The 21,131-nt window shown below is 37.6% G+C and overlaps 1 long non-coding RNA gene across 2 annotated transcripts in view; it reads right to left on the bottom strand.

Moving 5' to 3' along the window:
* Nucleotides 1–367: 367 nt before the first annotated feature.
* The window catches only part of LOC122794789, a 340,315-nt gene continuing 319,551 nt past the window's right edge, over nt 368–21,131 (bottom strand). Inside the window, exon 4 of one of the 2 annotated variants that reach the window (XR_006363701.1) lies at nt 368–1,341. This is a non-coding gene — a long non-coding RNA (uncharacterized LOC122794789). The remainder of the gene's footprint in view (nt 1,342–21,131) is intronic. The other variant, XR_006363702.1, reaches the window with a different exon arrangement.

The raw sequence follows: 21,131 nt of genomic DNA on the forward strand, positions 1-21,131 counted from the left end.
CCTACCTATGGACAGCGTCAAAAGATAAGGTGATTGGAGAACATAAGTTTCTACAGCTGGTTCCTTCAGATGTCCTGTCTTGCAGAAAACAAAAGGATAATGTGATAATGATATTGGTTATTTTAATAGCAAGTAGAGTTCAAACAGTATCAGTAACAACTGTGTCTTCAGTCTTCCTGTATTACTGCTTAATGTCATAACTAGACTTTTCAGGGGGAAAACTGGAAGGAGTATCTGTACCCAGCAGTTGTTAATTTACTTCCTGGCCTAAACATAGAAGGTCTGTCGTCCCTTTCCTCACATTGCACTTGTCTGTCAAATGTTAATTGAATGATTATGTTTAAGCTGTGGTTAATAGAAACATGCAGTGTTTTATACAAAATAGTTACAAGTCTAAATGAAAAATGACACAACAAATAAAATTTTACACCAGTGATTTATGCTTCTTAGTGTGAACACAACTGGCACAAAAAATTAAAAAAGAAAAAAATGCAGAGAAGCATACTTCCATTCTAAAAAAGAGCTCAGTGCTTTCTACTCTGGGTCCGAAAAAGATAAAAGTGGTAGTTACTTTCAGACTACAACACCTACTCTTCAGTGCTTTAGTTGTTATCTTTTCAGCCATGGCCCTGGCCCAATGGTGAAATACAACAATGAAAATAACTTTCCTGCATTTGTTTTTAAAAGGCATACATCTTTTCTTGACTGGACAAATGAAAGTGCACTCCAGTCCAGTTAAGCAAAACCATTCGGACAGAGACAACATAGCCTAAAAAACTGTTACAAAGGCGTTAACAGCAATGAAAGTAATTTCAAGAAGACAATTTTACTTTTACAAAACACAGAAGAGTTTATATTGGGTGCACACATAATCTTCCAGATGCAGAACATCTTGTGGTTTTCCTACTATTTCATCCAGTTGAAATTAAACATTTAAAAGAAAAAAAATGATCATGAAATAAAGAATGTTAACACTTAGCTGCTGGCTTGTACATAAAAATGTTCAATAATTTATTTTCCTTATTTTGTATGACTGTTTTCTTTATTGAAGAGAATGTTATCATTAAACAACAGTATGCAGGTTAAAAGAACTGGTACCTCAGTAAAACAAGGAGAACCCATAGCGAGTCTTTTAAACTGACATAAAGTTTATGTCATAAAATGGGAGGACTGAGGATCTTCAAATTTTCACTGACATGATTTTTTTTGTGGCTAATATACCTTGCAGCCAAACAAGCTCCCACAACGGAAGTTTTGCAGAAGGGGATAGAACAGCGGTGCATATAGTCTTCCTGCTCCAGGTCATTTTGTGGTTTCCTAGTCTTTTAGCAAGTTGAAATTCTACATTTAAAAGAAAAAAAGATCATGAAGTGTAAAATTAGGACACTTGTTTTCTGGTTTATGCACATGCATATATTCAGTATACACGTACTTCCTGGTTTATACAGTCATGCATTCAATGCTGCATTCTCCCTTACTTTGTAAGACTAGTTTCCTTACTGAAACAAAATGTTAACATTAAACAAAAGAATTCTGAGTGCATTTCTTTTAAGCTGTCTTTTAACTTATAACATACAATGTGAGGGCTTTAAGTTGTAACTGACACAATAGACAAACCATACTCATTTGGTTATGGACACTATGCCCTTTAGTCCACCATTCAGCTGTCTCTGTTTTCTGGGATGTCAGTCATTTGACCCAACATGTTATTCTGTTCCTCCTAATCTGCTCTAAAACTGCCAATTTTCTGTGAAAAGGTGGTGGACTGCACTTAATAAATAATGACAGTAATCTGAGTTGTGGATATCTTTTACTTCAGAAAATGCATGCTAATTCACATTCACTTTTTGTCAACTTCTCAAGTTAATAGTACTAATATTTCAAAGTAGTGTCCCTAGTTATTTCTAGATTTTTGCCCGATCCTGGAGGTAAGTGGTTGAAAACTAGATTCCCATAACAGTGACAGTTTATTGTTATTTGCTATAGAAGTAGGTAATGACTGTATGCTTAACATCCTGCATGTGAATGGGGAGATTCCCATAAAAACAAGGTCAGCATCATTTTGGGCTTGCTTTGAAATGAGGCGATGGTATTCATCATGGACACCTCTGGACTGTAAATCAGCTTCCTTTCCTCCATGGACTTTCTTTTATTCAGACTCCTAGGGAAGGTACCAGTAACACAGCTGCTATTTGTCATACGTCACAGCTTGAACTGACACAGGTAAACTGAATGGATAAACTTCTTTGAGTATGTCTTTGTAGCAGCAGTGGATTTCAGATTTCTCTTTATGTTTTGGCCACATTGGTATTTGGGTGTCTTTCTGCCAGTGTATGCAGATATACTCATTGACACAAAGAAAAATTACCCACAGTAGTTAATCATGGATGGTTTTAAATCAGTGGAAGTTGCCATATAAATTCTCCATGTTATGGAGAGCTACAGTTTCACCAGGTTATTGCCTCTGTCTCATATTAAGAGGACACACACTCTGAACTTGATCTTGATGCCATGGAGATTGTGCTGGAGCTTGTTTCCAGTTTTAGGCCTCAGTGGATCAGCTTATGTGATTTTCTAGATTTGACAGTGGTGGTCTATAACAGGGACTTATCTGGCATTCTGGACCTTTTGATCCTGTAACATACACATTCCATGTCTGTTGTAGCACAGGATCCTTAGCTTGACCACAGCAGACTTCAGCTGCACAGACAGGAACACAGTCTGGAAGCAAATGGAGGAGATTTGTTTATTACTAGCCCAGCAAGTGGGCTGCCCCAGGAGCCATTTTCTGCCATAAGCTGGGTGAAAAAATAACTTTCTTCACAGAGGACAAGCTTAGTTTGGATGCCTACTATGGGAAGCCTTGTATATCCCATATAAGAAGGCAAAGTTCTTGCCCAGCTTGATTTCTGAATTTCTGCAGCATCAAATGGCCTGGCTACAATTTTTGGGTCAGTAAACTTTGCAGCACAGCTAGTCTTACTACCTGAAAAGCTTTGGTAGCAAGTATTAGGCACTCTCTCCCATTAGATACAGTTTTAGTACATTGTGGCATCTCAGCTGTGAAGAGCCCAGCCTTTTACTAGGCTGACCTTTATATCAGTTATGGGGTGTCATGGTAATTGTTTCAGCTTTACTGTATATGTGCTGAAAGCTCATTATAACTGCTGTGGTTACAAATCCTGTCTGCATTCTATCTGTTCAGTGATGCACTAAACTGTGTGGTCATCCTTGATGGAACAAATTTCCATTTACTCTAAAACCGAAAGTAGCAACCTGTGTGCTCACAAGCCACCCCTGATCCAATGCTCTGGTACTATTTGTAATCTATCTTTTGTCAGTAAAGTTACTGAAACAATGGTATACATACAGCTGTTCTCTTATCTCACATAAGTATCCAGTGACCTACTTGACTCATATCAGTCTAATGATAGAGCTAGACACGGCTTTAGTTCTAGACACAGCGCTGTGGCTACTCTTCATAGAGTGGATAATGGGAATGACATCTTAATGGTGAGGGATCAACAATTATGTCTTATTATATTACCTTGAAGGCTGATTGGGTGCCCTCTAATACTAGATTCAATCCTGCCAGTGAAACAGCAGACCCCGTTGCTGCACTTTGACAGCACTAATGACAATTGTCCAAACACCGGTCAAATATTGTGGCTTGACAGCTCTTTTGACCACTGTCAAAAGAGGTCGCAAACTGCAAAGCTATAAGCCAAGAGTTTCAGTGCTGCCAAGCAATTTAGTATCTCTGCCCCATTGCTATAAGGTGCAATGCAAAATATTGCAACTACACTTTAACTCTCCCACCCCATGTAACAGACACAGTCAAAGAAATACATTTCAGTTAAAGTGCTTATCACTGAAAAGAGTTAAGGCTGTCAGTGTGTGTTTTATGTAATAAAATGTAAAGCAGAAAGTCACAGATGTAGAAAGTACTACAATGACAAAGACTTCACAGAATTATTTAAAATACTGTATATTACTTGTCCCTTGCTATAAAGTGCAAAATAAAATGTCACAGCTCTACAGGGAACACTTCAAGTCAGAGACATATAGTTTTGGCTATTTTCAAAAAGCACTTATTCTGTAACTCGTTAATAAAATAAGTGCTGAATGATAAAATATAAAGGAGAATGTCACAACTTCATCAGCCTACCTACCCCAATGCCAAATGCTGCTTACTGGGATCTAGGTTAAACAGACAGAGAGACAGACAGACACACACAAAAAGTCATCCAAAACTCACAGACACTAGGACAAAAAGAGGTACACATATGCATATTTGTGCACACACACACACACACACACACACACACACACACACACACACAGTCATATATATATATATATATATATATATATATATATATATATACACACACATGCATGCATTCATGCAGTCTCACAAACATTTACAGACTCAAAGATACACATACTTGTACACACATACAAACAAACATTATACATTGATTCACAGACAGACACACACACACACACACACACACACACACACACACATAGAAGCAGCCTTAGGTCAACTGGTGCCCTAGGCAAAAGGGCTCCACGGCACCCCCCACCACACCACCCGGTGCCCCCATCCAGGTCTACCTACATTAAATAAATACTGGAAAAACACCCCTGCTAGTGCGGCGCCCTAGGCGGCCACCTAGTTGGCCTATGCCTAAGGCCGGCTATGCACACACACCTTCACTCAGACATATACTGTTGGCTACTATCTGAAATATTCTACTATTAATAAATAAGACAAGGAATAACTTTTTCTTTAAAAAAACAAAAAACAAGAAACAAGCAAAAACATCCTTTAAAATTTCTTAAGTATAAAAAACAGCTAGTATGCCCCTTGCAAAAAATGATATTTGTCAATGATATACTGTGTTCAGAAATATTCTCCATGTTTAATCAGTTAAGCTCCTGGAAATGCACATGAACAGGGAAGGATGCAGCCTAGCAACATTTGCTGAATATACTTCCTTTGTACACAGTCTGATCAGTTTATGTTAAAGAACTACAAACTGAAATCCACACAGTAAAACTATTAATTCATTGAAGCAAAGAATTTATCAGCATGTGTACAGTATAAAGAAAAAGGATAGTCAAAGTGCACTAGCTAGACACTCTGTATATTGTACTGGTTTTAAAAAATTAAATTTTTTGATTTTGGAACAACTCTCAATGGAAGATGTCACTGGGGACTGGGAAAATAGATTGCTGCATAAAGAAATGAAATGGCAGCTTAAATTTGATGCTACCTATCCGCCAGGACTAAATGAGAGTATTTTAATTGTTAGTGAGTTAAGAAGAAAGGCACAACAAGTTTAATGTTTTGTTTTTAGCAATAATATGTTTTAGAAACATTTTAAATACATTTTAAATGTGTTGTAAAAGTGCTTTAAGACCGGCATGCTGAAAGCAAATGTATTGGCTTACAGGAAGCACTGGCTCTGCTATTTAATTGTTAATTTGATTGAGTAACTTGGTTCTGAAGATGTCTGTTATGTCAGATGAAAGCGCTTAACCATTACTTGTGGATTTTATCTTTGTGGATTAAAAGGTGTTTGCTGTGCTGCTAACTGACTGACTTGGTTTCTTCTGTTATTTGCTGAATTTTACCTGGTTGAGCACTATCCAATATAAAATGCATCGCATGTGCAACAGGTAGCTAAATAAATAATCCTTTGTGCATTGCAATTCAACACTTTTTGTCTGTTCCATACTTTTATTTTCCTCAGCACTTTACCATTCTTTTCCATGTTAATAAACTTACAATAAGAACAGTGTTCACATCTTCTAGTTAAAGGAATACCACCCGTATTTCCTGTACTTTCCAGTAGTCCTTTAAAATTTGTCATATTTCTATATGTAAACGTCGGTCTAGTATTGAATAACTGACAAATATCACTACACCCTTGTAATAATGTCCAGTTTTTACAAATAATTTTTTCAATTTCCTTAGAGTCAGTGGTGTAGTGCATTAACATATTGTTACCCAGTTGGAAACTGGAACTGCTAGCCCTAGTCACAGAATTTTCCTGTCAGCTAAAACCAAACTAACGATGGGTGTAAATTTGTTCTGCCTGCCCGCCCAGACCTCAGTAATGATTTTATCCAACAAGTCACTTGGGTACCCTCTTTCTTTGAACATTTTTCTTAAAACTGAGAATTCCTGTATGTGATGATTTACTATGACCTATTCCCTAAGTAGGGTAGAATATTTAGACATCTATGTCGAGACACTGGAGGGTGATCTTATTAATACAGGTGTCTTCAGGAAGGAGTGCCATAGGAACACGTTACTTCATACATGGAGTATGCATCCCCAGTTTATCTTCAGGAATATCATTAGAGGGCAGGGAATGTGAGCTTCACACCACAGTGTATCACATACGGGTTATCTTAATGAGCTTAACACGCTGGAAGGCAGGCTTATGGAACGGGGGTATGGTGAAATGGAGGTCCACAAAGGGTTGTCTATAATTCATGAGTTGAGACATAATAGAGCCAGCCCCTATTTCTCACATCCAAGAGAGCCATCAGCAGTTAGTTCTGGTGTTGTTTCATCCACAGTGGTCAAGGTTCCCATGTATTTCACTACAGATAATGGCTTGATATATGAGGCCATTAACAAATACTGGGGCATACTCACCACGAATCCATATATTCATGAGATAGTGGGAGACAGACCCAAGTTCAGGTTTAAAAATAAGCCTAACCTGAGGAGGATGCTGTGTCATTCTCATGATAGGAACTCCACGTGGGACGGGCAGGAGAGGGTACGGTCCCTTGTGGACAATGCAACTACTGTGATTATATAGACTCTAGTGGTATGTTTATTCACCCGGACATGGGAAAAAAGTTTAGGTTCCCTATTTTTGCCAACTGTAATACCTTGCATGTGGTGTATTTAGCTGTTTGTAATTCATGCAGATCATTCTACATTGGCAAAACAAATAGATTTTTTAAAAACAGGATAAGGGAACATTTATATGCCATTAGGGTGAAATTAAATACTAATGCACTAGCGAAACACGGCATGGCTAGTGGGGATGAACATCACTTTAGATTTATGGTCATTGACGTTATATTACTCACTGCACATGAAGGGGACATTAGAAATGGTATTGAGAAAAGGGAGACATGCTGGATCTTGAGGTTGAAAGCAGACAGGGGTAGAGATCTCAATGAGAGAGCTTCTTTAAGACCTATCTTAAAGTCAAGGAGGATAGTAGTCAAATAAGAATGTAACTATATTTTCCTCTTGATTACCCTACATTTAGTATAGGGTTGATTTAGTCTTTTTCCCCGATTTATAGTATCTGTCACATGAACTATATATCTGCTTAGAGTTTTATATAATTGATAGTTATGCACTTTATTTTAATATGTTCCAGCCTATAGTATTTAGTTTTCATTGGAATTACCACTTGATTAGTGAATGTATTTAATGTATTATGATACTGTTTTTTTGCTGTGGTTTTTATATGAAATGCATTTAATGTATTATTGTACAGTTTATATTACTGTGGCTTTAAGAAAGCGAGTGTTTGATTAATTGGGTGTAATGATTGGATATTTTGTGTTTTATAAGCAGGCTATTTGTTTATGTGCGTTTTTGGTCTGAAGAAGCGAATTGTAAAAAGCACTAACCGTTGTGCACAATAAATATATTTCTTTTTTACATATAGTGGAAACTGGCGTTTTTTGATGTCCGTGGTTGTCTCTGCTGCTCTTATTTGCTGTTTTTATTTATTGGATTTGTTTACCGGGATGGTTCAACTGGATAGACAAGCTGTCCCTTTTCAGCAAAGCCTTGAGAGAAAAGCTCTGTATCATCCCTATAAATGTCCTGTTACACACAATCAGATATGGTCTTCCAATTGTTTCCTTAATGTATCTGCCCTGAACTTCAGATTAATTCAAACAACGGAAAATAAGATACTTAAGATTCATTCATCTTGCAAGTCAAAGGGAACCCCTTTGTACAGCTATAACTAATGTAAATGGCTGCCAGTGCAGGCTAGAGCATCCATTTTAAAAAAAATGTACTCATAAACTACTTAATGTGAGATGTCACACATCCTTAAAATGCAAACAATTTAAGAGAGGTAACAACCATACGCATACCACAGTAGTGAGACATTACTGTTAGCCAAGCCACCTTTCAAGTTGACAATAACTGAAATGGCATTCTCAAAAACAGTTGGCATGTATATACAACACAAGCAAAATACAAAATAAACTTAAATCTCATCTGGTTGACTTAAATAAATGCTGTTGCATCAGGGATGCTGCCTAATTAGTCTACAAGACTGTGCCCGCACTTTTATCACTTATTCTGTTCTGTTAGTACCTGAAGCAGCACTAACTCTCTGCAGTTGTCAATGTTCCCACATTTTCCATGTTAATAAACTTACAATAAGAACAGTGTTCGCATCTTCTAGTTAAAGGAATACCACCCCTATTTCCTGTACTTTCCAGTAGTCCTAATACATTAAATACATTCACTAATCAAGTGGTAATTCCAATGAAAACTAAATACTATAGGCTGGAACATATTAAAATAAATTACTATTCTTTGATAATCTATTAATGTAGTATAACTAAATTAATCAAATACTGCCTTTACCCTCATTTACTGTCTTATATTGCTGGGATAAATCTACGTTATTCACAACAACTGCTTTATTTTAAACTATACCAGTATACTCTCTTTGCATGGCATACATGGCAGCCGACTCAGAAATTATTAGCACATGAGCATCCTAGTCAATAAAATATGCATAAAATAGGTATAAATTATAACCCATTACTCACAGCTTATGTACTGAAATTACAGTGGCGTGCAGAGAGCACCATGATTACTCTCTGAAATTAGGAAAAAGACAGACTTTTTAAGCACCTTTTTGATGTCATAAAGGTGCTTAAGAAGCTTTTGTTACAGATCTCTTCACCTTTTTTAGGCTTTAGTCTTATACTAGGGCATTAACAGTGCACAGTGACCACTATAAGACAGAGGCAAAAACTGCAAAGAGCTTTACATCATTGTTTTACCTGAATGAAGGGTTTGACTATGTTTTAAAGGTCTTTCTTCTTCTTCTCACTGCTGTCCTGCAGTATCCTCTCTCTGTGTGGTAGTGGTGTGTTACAGCTTTCAGAGCTGTAAAGCACTTAGTGTTCCTATATTTTTCTCTCGAATGTTTGTAGTAAATAAGAGCGGGTAAAGCTCCCTGTATTAAAAATAATTATCATCTGGGCTTTCTTGATCATAGTCCTCCTTGTTATGTGTTCTCCAAATAGGCCAAAGACAACCACAAGGCATTCCTTAGCTATGTCCACAACCTCAAAGGCAATACACAATTGTGTGCAGAGCGCATTGTAAATGGAGCCACCTATACTGAGCCAGAAGATATATCAAACCTACTGGCTGATAAATTGAGCTCCAGCTTTACCCCTCTCTCCCCCTCAACCTTCCCTCAGGAAATACCATCAAATATAACTCCCCCTGCTATCACTAGGGAACAGGTCCTTAATGGTTTCTCTAAGGCCAAGAACACTGAATCAATGGCCTCAGACAATATCCCAGGATGCCTTCTAAATAGCATGAAACTTGACCTATTAGGGCCTCTGGAATTGCTATTTAACTATAGCCTCCAAACAGGCTTCATTCCTCATGAATGGAGAACAGCAACAGTCATCCCTCTGCACAAAGGCAGTCCATCTACAGACCCTGGAAACTATAGACCTGTAAGTCTCACTAGTATTATATGTAAAGCCATGGGAAGAAGTATCATGGAAATGATCAATAGTGATATAGTAAACCTCCACCTATGAACCTATGAACCTATGAATCCAGACACTGGACCCAACCCAGTTTGGTTTCATCAAGGGCAGATCATGCCTACTCAACATGGTGGACTTTTTTGAGAAGGTCACTAAAGAGAAGGATGAGGGCAAAATGGTTCACATTGCCTACCTTGACCTGGCCAAGGCATTTGACACAATACTCCACTAGGGCATTGTTGACAAACTCAAGAGTTTAGGTACAAACTCGTTTGTCACTCGGTGGATAGTTAACTGGCTCACAGACAAGACCCAGGAAGTTAGAATTGGGAGGTCTACCTCTACAAAGTGGCCAGTCACAAGTGGAGTCCCTCAGAGATCAGTCCTTGGGCCACTCCTTTTTGGCATTTACTTCACTGAAATCAAGGCCAATGTCAGTGGTCTCTGGCTGACTAAATTTGCAGATGATTACTAATTAGGAGCTGTCATTGAATCCCACACCGACACAAACGTTCTCCAGGAGGAGCTGACACAGAAAAACAAATGGTGTGAAAGCCATGGTCCAAATCTAAATGCCAAGAAATGCATAATAGTATCCTTCAGGAAGTCATCCACCCCTGGTAACTATCATATTGACAACACACCCCTTAGAGATGACCCAATAGTCAGGGACTTAGGAGCACACATAGTAATCTAGCCTTTGACCATCATGTGTCTACAGTAGTGAGTGTCACTCAAACATCTTTAATACAAATAACAAGAAGGCTTGGGGTTTTGTTTAAATGTTTTAATACATAGAAACACGTCAGGATGGATAGCAGCATCATTAACTATGAACAAACTAGTTAACAGACAGACCTTACATATATACATGCTTACATCTCAACAGCTAACTACAAAATGGCAGTCAGGCTCGCACATGCTCAGTATCCAAGGGCTTGAACTTGTGCAAGCCCTTGCATAGTGTCTTAAAGGTATATACACACATATTGATCTACATCCTCCCTCTTAAAAAGATTGCCTTTTATGCAAAACAATATCAGAGCTAGACATGCATTACTATGTACATTAGAAACAAAACACAATATTTATGTCCAAGTTGCTTCATATCTGCTACAGGATTTACAGATTTGACCATATCTCGTAACATAACAGTTGGGATGAAATGTAGCAACAGGGACAGTCTGCAGTGCACAATCCTTATCAGGAACTTCTGGATTCGTCACAAAAACAGGAATGTCCTCTGAAACTTCTTCTGGAATTGGAACACCGAACAACTCAACTCTGAGATAAAGAGCCTTTCTTACAGGCTATGTGCTGTGGTATAGGCTCGGACACTGGTCTCAAATGCTTCTGATTTCACCTAAAAATTTTCCTGATTCCACAATGTACGATCTTGGCTCTGGACAAATATTCTTCACGACACCAATCCGATCATAACCTTTGGATGTTTGCATCCTTATCACTTCTCCCTCTCATAATGGATTGAGTGGTTTACTGGTCTTATCGCAGTAGGACTTCTGGGTTAGGCGCCTCTTCAACAGATTGACTTTCAGTGATCTGTTGTTCTTGCCACATGGAACCAACAATTGACTACTGATTGGTAATGTGGTTCTGGTTTGCCTGAACAGAAGTCTGTGAGCAGGTGAACCAAGATGTTTATCAAGAAGAACATTTCTGAGATTCAAGAGATTCAGGAAAACATCACTATTATCTCATTTTGACTTCTCAAGTAACTGTTTTGCACTTTGAACTGCACATTCTGCCAAACCATTTGACGGCAGGTACTCTGGACTACTTGTGACATGAGTAAAGTCCCATTCCTCAGCAAATCTTTTCAACTGTTGGCTTGTAAACTGCAGTGTGCCATTGTCAGAAATAACTTTGTGCAGGGGGCGGAGCCTAGATGGCAAACAGATAAGCAGCATTTTTTAGAGCTCCACAAAACAGTGCTAGAAAACAGGGAAAAAATTATTGTTGTTAACCAGAAATAGAAAAAAAAAATATTAAGGAACGTAAGAACTATAACTCTACCAAATTTCAAGAAATATTATTGAGTTTTTCCTCTCAAAATATGCTGGAGAACAACACAGCTGTTTGGTAATGGCCAGTTTAAAGAATTCTCACTCAGAAACCACTCTGAAGAAGGAGATACAACTGATGTCTTCCACATTACATTAACTGTCATTGGAAATGGATAGATTCACTGATAATTTGGAAAGTCTCAAGGAAAACTGCCAAAAGCAAACATATGTACTAAAAGAAATACTGCAGCAACAACAAAGTAAATTACTTGATATGGAGACATCACTAAATGACATCGATGGAAGACTCAAAGAAGAGGAAAATCAGACAGAATTCTTACTTCACCAAAATAACTGGCTACTTAGTAAAGTGGATGATTTACAGAAAAGGGAGAGGAGAACTAATATAAGAATATTTGGCCTTCCAGAAAAAACTGAGGGAGAAGAAGACATCATCACCTTTTTGAATTCCTGGCTTCTTGAAGTGCTTGATTTAAAAGAGGGATTATCAAATGGAATAGAAAGAGCTCACAGAGCCTAGAAAAATCTATACCCTCTTCACCTAATGCACCACCAAGATCAATTGTGGCAAAGTTCCTGAACTTCTTGGATAAAGAGCTCATTTTAAAAACAGCCTGGAGAAAAAGTCCCATAACATATAAACAAAGTCAGATCAGATTTGACAATGATTATTTTGCAAAAGTGTTAGAAACAAGGAAATAAACTTGGCCATTAGTGAAACTTCTCAAACAAAATAAAATAAAAGCGCAGATGGTATATCCTGCTAGAATCAGAATTTTCTATTCAAATTACTTGAGAAACTTTAACAACATTGAAGAAGCTTCTACCTTCATCAAGAATAATAATATCATCACAATTCCTGAAGAAATGGACTGGACTGTTTCCACCATAGGTTCATAGGTAGGTACTAGGCTATTGGCCCTGGGGCCTATACAAGCCCAGCCAAAAAGGTACCCTGGCTTTTGCCACCCAAGAAAATTATTTTCCTGTGCCACTGTCGAGCAGAGCCACAGAGGTGATTCCCGGGGTGAATTTCCTATTTGCCATCCAATCATCAAGATTTTTCTTGAAGAGTGCTAATGAGAAGCTTTGTTTGATATAGATAGGTAGTTTATTCCAGAGTATGGGAAGTCTATGGGACAGGAATCTATCCCTCCGGCATGTTCTGTTTATTGTGGTGACAAGGTTTAGGTCCCTAGAAGGATTGGGATTTCTTTAAGTGGAACATGTCCAACAGCTCTGGGTTTGACATAGCTTTGTATGTTAGGCAGAGATCACCTCTGAGTAGGCGATATGCGTTGGAGTAAAGCTGGAGTTTTTTCAGATGGTCAGCGTAGGGCATCTGTTTGAGGCCGGTAATCCTCTTTGTGAGGTATTTCTGCAGCCTTTCCAGTTGTTGGAGATGTCTTGTGACATACATACCAAAAGGGGCGTTGTACTCTACAATGGGTCTAATGAGTGATGAGTAGAGGGGAACAATGATCTCTTTTTTTCTGGATGAGAAACCTTTTGTGATGAGGTGTGCCATGTAGAAGGATTTCCTGACTACTGTGACGATGTGATTATCAAAGGAGAAACTACTGTCCATCTGTGTCCCAAGGTCTCTTATCACACTTTTGGTGTTAAGTATACTACCGTCTATGTTGTAGTTCATGGGTACAGAGTTTTTACCAAAGGGGATGACAATGCACTTTTTGGCACTGAGCTTGAGGCCATGGCTTTGACACAAGGCATCTGTCTCAGTGAGGCCCTTTTGTAGGATGTCCACATCGTTTGGAGTTTCGATTATGGCTCCTAATTTGCAGTCATCTGCGAACTTCATTAGCCAAAGACCTTCTGTGTTAGCCTGTACTTCAGAGAAGTAGATACTAAACAGGAGAGGACCCAGGACTGAACCCTGTGGTACTCCACTTGTCACTGGTCTGAAGTCGGATTTGGAGTCTGCTACTTTCACAGTGTGGGTTCTGTCAGTGAGCCAGTTGGCAACCCATCTTGTGACATAGAGATTTATACCTAGTTTAGTGAGTTTATCTATAATTCCAGAGTGGGGGATGGTGTCAAAAGCCTTGGCAAGATCTAGATAGGCTGTGTGAACCACCTTACCCTTGTTTACAGCTTTGTTGATTGCTTCAAAGAAGTCTATCAGGTTTAGGAGACATGATCTGCCTTTTACAAACCCAAACTGGGTGGGATTCAGAGTTTGGAGATTACCAATGTGTTTGTTTATAATTTCCATGATGATACATTCCATGGCCTTGCAGACCAGGCTCGTCAGGCTAATGGGGCAGTAGTTCCCGGGGTCTGTGGTGGCTCCTCCCTTGTGGAGTGGGATAACCGTTGCTGTGCGCCATTCAGCAGACACAAAGCCTGAGGTGAGGCTATGATTGAACATGGTACTCAGGTGGGGTGCCAGTTCATTCTGTAGTTCATGTAGAACACAGCCTGGGATGTTGTCTGGTCCCATGGATGCTGTGTTCTTGGCTTTGGAGAGTGTGGTTTTTACCTGTGCAGCTGTGATTACAGGAACTTTGCATTCTTCTGGTATAGAGATGGGCTCTTTAGGGGGTGAGAGGAGGGTAAAGTTAGCACTGAACCTATCTGCCAGGATGTTGGCAATATCAGTTGGGTCTGTATATTTAGTGCCATTGTGCTGTAACTCAGAGCAGATCTGAGTGTTGCCATTCAGATTCTTGACATAGCAATAGAATGCTTTGTGGTTGTCTTTAGAATCAGTGGCGATTTTGTTTTCTTAACTAGCTTTGTAGGATTTTATCAGGGATCGCAGCTTCTTACTGAGGCTTACCAGAGAGCTCTTCCACTCGTGGGATTTTACTCTCTTTTGCAAGAGTTTCTTCCTTCTGTTGTACAGTTTGTTTATGGCAGGGGACCACCAGATTGGCTTCCTTTTTTTTGAGGATAGCATCTTGGTTCTCTTTGGGATAGCACGATCCATGCACTCATGTAAGTGCTTATAAAGTGCAATTGTGTAGGATTCAGTAGTCGTAACTGTATTGTCCATCTGCATGGTTGTCATGAAGTTCATCCCTTCTGCCTTAAGAAGCATGAAGTTGGCTTTGGAGAAACTTTTTTATTATGGTTTCCTTAATGGGGGGTGGAGGCAGGATGTGGATATCTAGGGTAATTAGCTTGTGGTCGGATCAGACCAATGAGGTATTGACTTCAGGTGTGGAACACCGGTCACTCATATTGGTAATGACTAGATCTAGGATATTGTTGCCCCTGGTAGGGGTGTGGATAAGTTGATCCACGGCATTGGAGTTTATAAATTCCAGAAAGCATTGAGCAAAGGAGTTGGTACATGAGTAGTTTTCCCAGTTAATGGTGGGGTAGTTGAAATCGCCCATTATTAGGATGTTTGGTTGAACCCTAATATCTTCCAGTACATCAAGAAAAGAGGAGTGGGAATCCTGGGGCATGGTGGGTGATCTGTAGCAAGCTACAATTTGGATTGCAGTTTTGCCCAGAGTTAGTTGCACTTGGATAACCTTGACTGCATTATGCTGAGCAACTAGCCTGGAGGTGTGGATATCCTTAATGTATATGGATATACCTCCGCCTTTGGTGTTCCGGTCCAGGTTACATGGCCGAAAAGTGTGGTATGAGTTATAGCCTGGTAGTGCAGGGGTGCTCTCTGGAGCCTTGAACCAGGTCTCAGTCACTGCACAGATATCAATGTTCTCCATTTTAAGGAGTGCCTCGAGTGAGTGTATTTTGAGATTTAGACTTCTGGCATTGAGTTGCATCACCCTCAGTTTTTGCTTGCCTGTTTCTGTTACGGTGGTGAATTTGTCATTTGAACCTTGCCTAAAAAAGGCGCTATAGGGACAGCAAGAACCTTAGCCAGTATCCAGAATCCCAGGGTTACAGGTGCAGGCCATCTCTGGCAAAGCATCGTGGTCTGTCAACCATGTCATCCCAGGCAGACATAGATAACCAACTTTAATAGATCTCCAGAAAAAAGTACTTGGTCTGATGTAAGGAAAAAGAAACAAAGAACTGATTCTAAAACTACACAGTCTTCCAAATCTCTCAAGGAATCAACAAAGATATAGACTTCTGGACTTTATCTCAAAATGTATGTATTTTATCTATTATATTGCCTATTATACTCTGAGACATTTATACTTTTTCTTAAACTTATACTTTATGCAACAAACCCATCACAAATCTAGTGGTTGTGTCTGATAATTAGTGATTAAAAATAACAAGTGATTAAAAATATCAATAAAAAACTTGGGTCACTATACAGAATAAAAGCCTTCTTAACCCCTCCTGCTAAGATTGCCATTGCCCGCACACATTTACTCTCAACTCTTCTATATGCCTCTCCCCTCTTTCCTATGTAAATAAATCTGTTCTTAACAGACTTTCCACCTGTTACAATCACATAGCCAGGTTTGCCACTGGCCTGCCTTTTAGAACACACCACTGTATAAATCTCTTACAACTGGACTGGCTTGAACATCCTAACCTTATCCAGTTCAACCTTTTGATCATGGCCAAGAAAATTCTTCTATATCCTGATAACACACCTGCCCTAAAAATATTATCGCCCCTTATAGCAATGCAAGACAACTACGATCTTCCAAATAAATTGCTAATTCAAACTATCAAAACCTGTAATGCAGCTGGTGACTTCCTCTTTGCTAACACTGCTGGCAGAATCTGGAACTTTCTACCAGCTGAAATTACATTGCTCTCTTCTCTAACTGAATTCAAAATCAAACTTAAACAACATCTGGCTCTAAACTGGCTTTGCCACTGTAACAAGCCTGGCTAACTTCAAACTTCATATTAAGTTATTTGTTTATTCAATTTTACTATTAACCTACTCTCTCTTTCTATCTTATTTAAGGGTTAATCTTTATCAATGATATTGTCTTCTATTTTTGTACATATCAAAAATGTATATCGTCTGTATTTATTATTGTTAAACTGTTGAAGTTTGTCCTGGGGCTTTTCTCCCCGGGCCTCCGCTGAAAATGGACATATATCCAGTCTGACTATCCCAGTCAACAAATGTAAAATAAAAATAAAATAAATAAAAAATAATGTTAAATGGTTTTATAACTTAGAGTGACTTCTTAAAATATACTTACATCTCATTCATAGGCAGTGAGGAAAAACAGATTCAAATGTTATCTTTCACGGCAATATTTTACTTGAAGGCCTCACCTTGCATTTTGCGCAGACGTGGGCATGTCGTAAATGATTGACGACCAGGTCTGCATATGTAATGAGCCATGATTGACATGGCATTCTAATCAGCTGTTGAGAAGTAAAATATCCCCATTAAATTTAGTAATGTAAAAGTAAAAGTAAAATATCACCGTCAGTTTGGCAGCTAGAGGTGAGAAAATTTCAGATCGCAATAGTTGAAATAAGTGTGATGCATTTAAAATGTCTGCTTTTTTTCTTCGATGGGTATCCAAGTGGCCTTACTGATTGGCAGTCTTAAAGTGATGGTAATGAATCTACCTATTTTGATAGACAATTTTTATAGTGTTTTTGTAAGATGTAGATGTTATTAAATGAAGAGAGCATCTTCAGGCTCAGCTAGCGGACACAATGTGCCTTACAAGACTGACCATCCAGCTTTGTTTTTCTTTGTTTCTTGTTCCAAGCAATGAAAATAAATTGATATTTGTAGGGGACGTCAATTTCAGAATGGCCTCACCACATATCAGAAACTGTCAGTTTACAACACAAGTGTTCCTATCAATTCCGTTCAGAGGAACAAAAATAAAAATTTTAAAAACATGAACATATAGTACTATTTAAGCCTCAAGAAAATATATATTAAGTTATATTCTTTTTACATTTGTGGCATATAGTATCCTATTCTTCCATTAAAAGTTAAGCTGCAGTGCTGCACGACTACATTTGTTTCACAGGTAACTAACCCAACAATATTTCCTAAAGAACTTCATGACTGTATATCCAATCATTCTAGAGATATAGGTGTACATAAAGAAAAATAACAAAAAGACAGCCATTTGGAGACAGTCCCCTTTAAAATGTCAGCAGTAAACAGGTTAGTCTATGAGTTGTGATAACATTTGAAACATGTTAGTGTCGCTATTGAGGGAAAGCATATTCATTAGTGCCCGATTACGAAATAGCACCGGGGCGTGTTTTGGGCGGGGCTTGCTACTGCGCATCTGGTGAGGCCCTCAAGTAAAATATCGCCTCTTTCACTTTAGTATAATTAGTTACATGAAAAGGAAGAACAGAGACAACATAAACACAAATGTTTTTTTCTCATCTCCCTTTTTATTAATAGTATATTTAGTTCACCTCATTGTTGCATAATAGGAATTGAACATTTTTAATCATAGTTTCTGTGGCTTACTGACTTCACCACACTTCAAATTCTCATTTTAAAAGTAACATAGATATCCATATTTTTAAATGTGGAAAAACAGTTAGAGTCACTGTAAACAGAGTTCTGTTACTGGGTTCTGACAATGCTGTTATTTGAAACATTCACATGCACTAGTTAGAGCTTCCCTTGTCTGCTATGAAAGATTTAAGGTGGAAATAGTCAGTTAAGGAATCCCCTGCTTGTCTGTTGTTACGGTAGCTCTTGTAGTGTGATATCAGTTGCACAAGCAGTATATTTTAAGCTCATTTAACATGCTTTTTGGATTATTAAAACCTACAAACCCTGACTTATTTTAAATAAATAAAAAGAATAGGTGTGAAATCAGTGACAGAGTAGCTGTTTTTCATGTAGCTAACACAAAAAAGAAGAATTTACAGTGACATTGAATAACATCCAATTGAAAAAGTAATAGAAGTATTACAGGCTACATTGTTACACTTGAAGTAAACACAGTCCTTTATTACTTCTGAATTATTCCTACCTGGGCTATAAGATACACTATGCTATGCTATGGTGAGCCAATAAATTGACATGTCTGATAGTTTTGTAAGCATCTGTTACAGTGTTGCAAGTGTAAATAGGAAATATGTGTGCGAGATGCACACAGCTGCAGTTGTGACATATTTCTGTGCACATAATTAGTAAAATTAAGACAGGTTTTAGACATATTATACTGAATACTTCATTAACCTGGTAACAGAAATCATCTAATTTCAGAGGCCACAAAGGGACTTATTACCTTGTACTTGTAACTCCTGCTTATTTGAATATAATGTGCACATTGCTTTATTAGATAATATAGTAAACCCTGTATTGTGCAGTGTTGTTATTTTCCTCTGCTCACACTGCCTAGACATGTTCAATTGAATTGATTAAGTAGTAACCAAATAAATAGTGAATACAGTAGATCGTTAATTACTGATTACTCTCTTCACCCTTTAGTGCTTTTTAATCTTTGGTAAGTGGGGTTCAATTTTCAGTAAAGTGGTAAAGATGCTGGTAATTAGCCAAAATTCTTACACCAACATGCAAGTAGTTGTTTAACTGCACTGCTAAATTGTGTTGGCATGTGTACTTATTTTCTGATGAACAGTTGATTTATTCCCAGCAAAACTTTAAGCCATGGTTCTATAACTCATAAAATTGGCATCTCAGACAGTCTTGCAAGTGCCTGTTGATGTATTGTGGGAGTTGCCTTGATGACGGGGAAGTACTGGGAAACATATAGTAAAATTGCACATAAATTAGCATAATAAAGAAGTTTAGATGTCATTAATTCTACCAAGAATTGTTTGAATTACACATTTACAGACATAGGTTCCTAAGAAACGCAAATCCTAAATGATAACCTGTATGCTACACATCTGGTTAAGGCAGGGATTTATAACATAAACTACCTTTAATCCTTCAGACATTAATTGTATAGCTGACTATTATGCAGCTGATATGTTTACTGAATATTAACAAATGTTTAAATAATAAGATTATCAGTTTCTTAGTGAGATGGTTGGTAAAATGAGTTCACCTTGAAATTTTATCTTTATTTCTTTAAAGTAAAGGGCCCATGAGAAAACGTCTTCATGGTCTGCTTCTGCTACTACTTCAAGTAGTAAAATAAGACTGATTTGTAAATTGTATTTCTTGGTGAGAAATTCAAGTAGAACACTAATTAAATAGATATGAGATAGAGAGATTTCTTAAGGCACTGTTCAGCTTAATAGGTTTTGTATTTTTTAGTGTCATTACTTCTAACAATTTAATAACAAAGAAGGGAGTCTGCCTACTCTTGTATCTTGCTGCATGACACAGTCTTTGATAAACACTCTATTATAAAGGTTCTAAGGAACTGTGTCTGTGCAGAACAGCTTCAGTAATGCTCTGTCTTGACTAGCACTTTGTTCAATATTCTGTAATGATATTCTCATAATATGAATTGATATTATAACTATGCATTAGTATTAAGAAGTTTATAAATTGCTCACTCACATGGCCACTTAGAACAAATTGCTTCTATTTCATCATCAGTGAGTGATCACTTTGGTCTAATGTTGTCTTTCTTCATTTTTTCTTTTAATTTGTCACAACTACATTCATGGGTGGACATAAAACAAACTGAATCTGGTTATGCTTTCATTTGTCTTTAATTCTGTAAAGGTAAAGTTGAAAGCATGTGAGTGATACGTAGAGATTTATGACGTATTGTTCACTCAAACATATTTGCATTGTCATCTCTAGTGAATACAACTCTAAGGGTTCATTCTATGGACTAAATAGTTTTTGTAGTATGATTCAAGTGTTCTGAATAGACTTGTCTGTATTTATCTTCACTTATTGATACATTTCTAAATCTACTTCACTCAGTTATAATATATTTTTAGTATATAGGAGGGTGTTTATCTGACATAATCATTAGTATATTGGTCATATCACAATATTGGAGACTATTAATATGTATATATTCTACTCTCAGACTAAATACAACTAATGTTAAACAACATTTAATGTGTTATAAATGAGATTTTACTTTATGAATGTTTAAGTAGTGCATGATAGGATGATTATATTCTGAAAAAGAAGTCTAATATAATCTAAAATTAAATTGTATTACCAAATCAATACTCATTTCTATACATTATGCTAATTCATTATAAATAGTTATATAGGGAAAATAATAACTAATATTGTTAAATCTCCAAGATAAGAGAAAAGGTGTACTGGAGCTCGAAAGGGGTTAGTTTTTTTTTCTTTCTTTTTTCATGAGGTTAGTTATGGTATGCAATCTGTTAGATTTTTTTTCTCATCTAGCTGATTGGAAGTGTATTTCACTCCATGTCCATTAGAGGGTTTACAAAAATATTTATATACTTGTT

Source organism: Protopterus annectens, chromosome 2.part1 (assembly GCF_019279795.1).
Source record: "Protopterus annectens isolate FY-2018-M chromosome 2.part1, PAN1.0, whole genome shotgun sequence".
NCBI classification, from domain to species: Eukaryota; Metazoa; Chordata; order Ceratodontiformes; family Protopteridae; genus Protopterus; species Protopterus annectens.